The sequence below is a fragment of the Centruroides sculpturatus genome, unplaced genomic scaffold (genome assembly GCF_000671375.1).
Source record: "Centruroides sculpturatus isolate CEXI.00-Female unplaced genomic scaffold, Cexi_2.0 scaffold182, whole genome shotgun sequence".
NCBI classification, from domain to species: Eukaryota; Metazoa; Arthropoda; class Arachnida; order Scorpiones; family Buthidae; genus Centruroides; species Centruroides sculpturatus.
In genome coordinates, this window is record NW_019384651.1 from 377,559 (window position 1) to 383,846 (window position 6,288).

At 24.8% G+C, this 6,288-nt stretch overlaps 1 long non-coding RNA gene across 1 annotated transcript; it reads left to right on the top strand.

Annotated features, from left to right (window-relative positions):
* Positions 1 to 1,940: 1,940 nt before the first annotated feature.
* Positions 1,941 to 6,288, top strand: LOC111626299. Its single transcript, XR_002756866.1, has 4 exons — positions 1,941 to 2,069; positions 2,950 to 3,117; positions 3,769 to 4,013; positions 6,109 to 6,288. It is a non-coding gene; the product is annotated as an uncharacterized LOC111626299 (long non-coding RNA).

A 6,288-nucleotide genomic window follows, 5' to 3' on the forward strand; every position in this document is an offset into this window, starting at 1 on the left:
TAACAAATGCACCCAAAAACTGTTACCAGTTGATGATGCTCATGCTGAGATCATCATATAAAATGAATAATCCTCTGGTAAAATATTTACTTAAATAATAAATAAGTAATTTACCTATGAAAAAAATGAATAATAAATCTGATTTAAATAAGAATTTAACAACATGTTTTTTAATTTTTGGAACCTAACCCCCCTTTTTGCACTAGTTCTTTGTTTCATATAACACGGATTCGCATAACACGGCAATTTTTTGGAACATAACTCCCATGTTATAGGGGGTTACCTGTAAATATTACTATATAATTTTTGTAAAATTCATAATTATGTTGTTATTCTAAGAATGAATAATAAATCTGATTTAAATAAGAATTTAACAACATGTTTTTTAATTTTTGGAACCTAATCCCCCTTTTTGCACTAATTCTTTGTTTCATATAACACGGATTCGCATAACACGGCAATTTTTTGGAACGTAACTCCCGTTTTATATGGGGTTACCTGTATTTACATGATATAATATTATATTTTGTCATTAAAATGGAATGGACAAAAATTTTCTTCATTTTCATAATGAGCAAATTCTAATGCTGAATAAAATACAGAGAAAATTGGTTTCAGCCCTTGTTAAGAATGAACAGCAGTAATTTTCCTGAAGTAAATGCAGGTTGATGATGATGTCTCTCTGTATACTTATAAAATATCACATTTATTTCTGTTATAACTGAATTTATATAAAAATAACTTTAACTGCTATTAATTAGAGAATTAATAACAGTTAAAGTTATAAGTATTTGTAATAAAGTTATGTTCCATAGAACTTAAATGATATAGCATTCAAAAATTACACCTAATCTTTAACTTATCTGTGTAATGTTTATTGAATAGGAATTTCATAGATTATTTTAAACCTTAAAAGTTTTGTATAAACAGGAATGAATAATTGCTCTCAATTTCTTAAGATTTGACTAATGTAATAAAACATTTTTCTAACATTAATATTAATTTGCAATCTGTCAAAAACTTTACATTGTAGATCAGTGTTCATTGGATTAATCATACATGGCTACATATGAAGTACAGAAGAGTTACAAACTTTAAATTATTATGAGTATTTTGTAATTAAAATGTAACCGTAATAATGTTAAGTGTAGTTAATAGGTCAGCTAATGAGTTAAAAAATTTCAGTTCATCAATTAAAGTTCTTTAAAATTTTTAACTGAAGATGTCAAAGAAATTTTTTTTTTGCAAAAGTAATGTTAAGAATATTTAAATTTAAAGTCACAGTGTAAAGATCAAATCTAAAATTTAAAACTACTGATATATATCTGCTAAATAAATAAGTTCTAAAATAAAGATTTGAAAGCAGTAAAAAGAAAAATCAAGATTTATTTTGTTTATTTTATTCAGGATAGGGTTAAAGAACTACAAGCAAATGCTGCAAAATATTCATCCTGGGACCAAGAAAAAAGAAGAATGAAGGATACAATTGAAGAAAAAGATAGTTTGATAGAGTTATATCGTAAAGAAAAACGTCATTTAAAAGAAAAAAGGGAGCGATTAAAAAAAAGGGCAAGTATTTATGTAACAATAGTAAATTGATTTAAGTAATCAAACACTAATACTTAAAAATTTTACTTTATTTTTCAACTTAAATAGTTGGAAGAAATAAGTAAAAAACTAGCAGATGCAGAAAGAGCAGAAAAAACAAGTAGATCTCTTTCAGTCATAGGACGATCAGATAGCATGCGAGAAGACTACAAAGCAGAATTAACAGCACTGAAAAAAGATTATGAATGTCGTATGACAATAATGAACTCAGAAATGCAAAATATGCAAACTCAAATTATATCGTTAGCTCGAGAGAGAAATCAACTTAAAGAAAAATTGATGAGTTCGGAAACCAAAACTAAAGAAGTTTTTTTTTTATTCTGATGAAACCGTGTTGTTGTTATTAAGCTGTTTCTTTGCAGACACACTAAGGTGACATATATCAACACTTGGCAACTTATTGACTATTTATTCAGTTGGATAAAGAAGTTTTATCTGGATCTCTAAGAAGAGAAAAAATGGTATCAAAATTTATGTAATGCAATAATAATAATTTTAAGATGTTTTATTACTGTCAAAAATTTTTTTGCAAGTAATTTGTATTTTGCTCTAAACTAAAATAAAATGTATATATAAAGTACTATTATAAAAATATTTAAAGTATTATACAGTATAGCGTCACTTATCTGAACATTGATCAACTAAAACATCTATTAACCAAAAGCGTTCCAGTCAGACTGTGTCATGCTGAATCGAGCATTTTTGATACTATATTTACTTCTAAATTATAATTTTTTTGTTTTTATATTTTTCAATGTATTTATTTTGTTGTACAAAATAAAGAAATAATTTTTAATGCCACGATTATTATCATAGAAATTTTCGTTAGGCTTAACATCAATGAAAATTCAACACGAAGCAACATGCTATGGAGAAAAATTTAAACATGATATATATTAATATACTATTATTGAAATATACTAATATATTAAATTAATAATGTATTTTTTCATACATAATCTAGTTGTCTGAAAAATCGATTTTCTGAACAACCCCAGTTTTAAATTGATTCGGATAATCAATGCTCTACTGTATATTGTTTTAAGTTATATAGTAATACAGAATTTTTCTATGATAGAGTTATGGGATATTCATTGTATCATTATTATTGATTTTAAGATTAGTGACGGTATTTCTAGAGATGTCGGAGAAAATTAGACATTTTCTTTAAAAAAAATATTTTCTTTTTTAAAACTAAAATATGATCATTAATTTATTTTTACAAATTTCTTTTTGTGAGTGATGCTTTAACAAATATTTACATATTGAATTATGTGCTACACAAATTGTTTATTCATAAAAGTTTTTAATTTTTCATAAATAAAAATATTTGTCTTATAGATGGAAACGGCAAAAATGTTATCAGATAAAAAAAGATTAAAATTAGAAGACATCAATGAGCAATTTGATGATGCTTTGCTTTAAAACAAAAGCTTGAAGTTGCAATATGAAACTGATAAGAATAGTTGGGAAATAGAAACTGCTGAATTGCAATCAAGAATTAATCAGGTATGTTTTTTCTGTTTTAAATGTAACAAAAAATCATAACCCAAAATATATAATGATCAACAAACAATCATAAATTATAAATTAATTGAGTTATAATACAAAAATAATTTGTAATTTTTGTATACATAACTATTATAATTTGTAACTATTAATATGTTAGTCACAATCATATTTTATTTGAATAACTTGACAGAATAGGAAATGAAATTTTAATACCATTTACATTTATTGATAATATTGTTTCTGAATAAACATCTAAAAAACCCAATGTATTAATCACCATCCAACCATCAGTTAAAGTAATAGAGCAATATTACACAACAGTTAAAATAGAAATTACATGAATAGAAATTAAAGGTAGACATTAGGTGCCATCTCTTGTAGAAAGTAATAACTATAATTTTAATATAATTTAGAATATTCTAAATGTTTAATTTCTATTCATGTAATTTCTACATATTAACTGTTGTGTAATATTGCCCAATTTAATTTGAATGATGGTTGGATGATATTTTTTCTGACATTAAGACTATTATTTAGTTAACCTTTTTCAATAATTTTCAACAGTTTACTATAATTTATTTAATCTCAAATGAATGGAATATAAAAGAAAAATTATATTTTAATTTTCTAGGTCCTTTTTCTTTCTAGAAACTGTTTAAATTGTACTAAAAATATTTAACTATGATTTGTGATATCCTAAGACCATTCCAAAAACTATTACTGATACAATGTCAACGAGCAATTGGATGATGCTTTGCTTTATTACTGATACAATCATCAATGAGTAATTTGATGATGCTTTGCTTTAAAACAAAAGCTTGAAGTTGCAATATGAAACTGATAAGAATAGTTGGGAAATAGAAACTGCTGAATTGCAATCAAGAATTAATCAGGTATGTTTTTTCTGTTTTAAATGTAACAAAAAATCATAACCCAAAATATATAATGATCAACAAACAATCATAAATTATAAATTAATTGAATTATAATACAAAAATAATTTGTAATTTTTGTATACATAACTATTATAATTTGTAACTATTAATATGTTAGTCACAATCATATTTTATTTGAATAACTTGACAGAATAGGAAATGAAATTTTAATACCATTTACATTTATTGATAATATTGTTTCTGAATAAACATCTAAAGAACCCAATGTATTAATCACCATCCAACCATCAGTTAAAGTAATAGAGCAATATTACACAACAGTTAAAATAGAAATTACATGAATAGAAATTAGAGGTAGACATTAGGTGCCACTTCTTGTAGAAAGTAATAACTATAATTTTAATATAATTTAGAATATTCTCAATGTTTAATTTCTATTCATGTAATTTCTACGTATTAACTGTTGTGTAATATTGCCCAATTTAATTTGAATGATGGTTGGATGATATTTTTTCTGACATAAAGACTATTATTTAGTTAACTTTTTTCAATAATTTTCAACAGTTTACTATAATTTATTTAATCTCAAATGAATGGAATATAAAAGAAAAATTATATTTTAATTTTCTAGGTCCTTTTTCTTTCTAGAAACTGTTTAAATTGTACTAAAAATATTTAACTATGATTTGTGATATCCTAAAACCATTCCAAAAACTATTACTGATACAATGTCATTTATACTGTATGTATATATAGATTTATACTTTAAGTACCATTAATTATTAATTGCTTAGCTTTTATAAATTCAATGCGGTGTGAATAACAATTTGGTAGAAATCTTATTAAAATTAAAAAACCAGATACTTGATTAGTAACGAAGTTCCAAGGATTAATTTTGTTGATTAAATCAATATTATGACAATACAAATTAATTTGGGTCTATGCAGAATTATCCTTTTTAATTGTCCAACAAAAGACAGATGATAACAACTTAAAACTGACAAATGACATAAAAAAATTCACACAATACAATTGACGCCGACCTTTTCTTAGAAGATCCGACGCCAAGAACACAGTATTAAAATTTCTCACAATATCACTTAGGTAAAAAACAGTTGTATTTATATCCGGAGATCAGCAGATGAATATCTGCCAACCTCTGGTGGAACTCTGGAACAGCTTCATTATTTGCATATATACATTAGTAACGAAGTTCCAAAAATTAATTTTGTTGATTGAATAAATATTATGACCATACAAATAAATTTGGGTCTATGCAGTCGGATCCTCTAAGAAAAGGTTAGCGTCAATTGTATTGTGTGAATTTTTTAAAGTTTTTTGTCGGTTTTAAGTTGTTATCATCAGTCTCTTGTTGGACAATTAAAAAAAATAATTCTGCATAGACTCAAATTTATTTGTATGGTCATAATATTGATTTAACCAGATACTTGATTTTTATAAAGAAAATGACTATAAAAATCAAGGAAAAGTAATATATTATATCTAGTTGGTTCGCTGTATGTTATATTAACAATGTAAATTCGTCTCTAAAATATATTTGTAGTTCAATGAAAAATAAAAGTTAAATTTGCTAACCAGAAATTGCTGTGAGATACGTCTACCAAAGCGTGTGTTTTGGATTACAGAGACAAATTTACATTGGTAATATATTATGTTTTTGCTGACACAACTTTATCATAATAATATTTTTACTGTACATATGATGATGCCTAACATCTAATCAGGAAAAAATGCAGTTTGATTAGGAAATTTAAAAATTAGCATTCATATTATAAAGCTTTAAAATTTGGGATTTATAATGTAGCTTTAGAATATGATGATAATAAAATAACTCATTAAATTATCTTGTTAACATTGTATAGTAGAAAATTACAATAAGAAAATAATTATTTGAATTTCATGTATAGAATTCAATGTTAATGAAGTTATAGCTTATAATGTATTGAATAATATAAAGCAATATGATATGTAAAGAATTTAATAACAACAATCTATGAAAATATAGATTGTTGTTATTAAATTGTTTATTTTTATATTTTTACTACTGATTTTTATTTTATTACAACTTCAGCTCGAAGAACAAAAATTATTAGAAAGTGCAAGAGGATCATCAAGAACTTATGCCAGAACACGTTTAGAATTAGCTTGGGAGAAGAAACGAGCAGAACAGCAGCGTCTTTTGTCTGAAGCGCAACATGTTATGTCAGACCTGAAATCTAAGTTAATTAATGTAGAAAAACAGACAGATAAA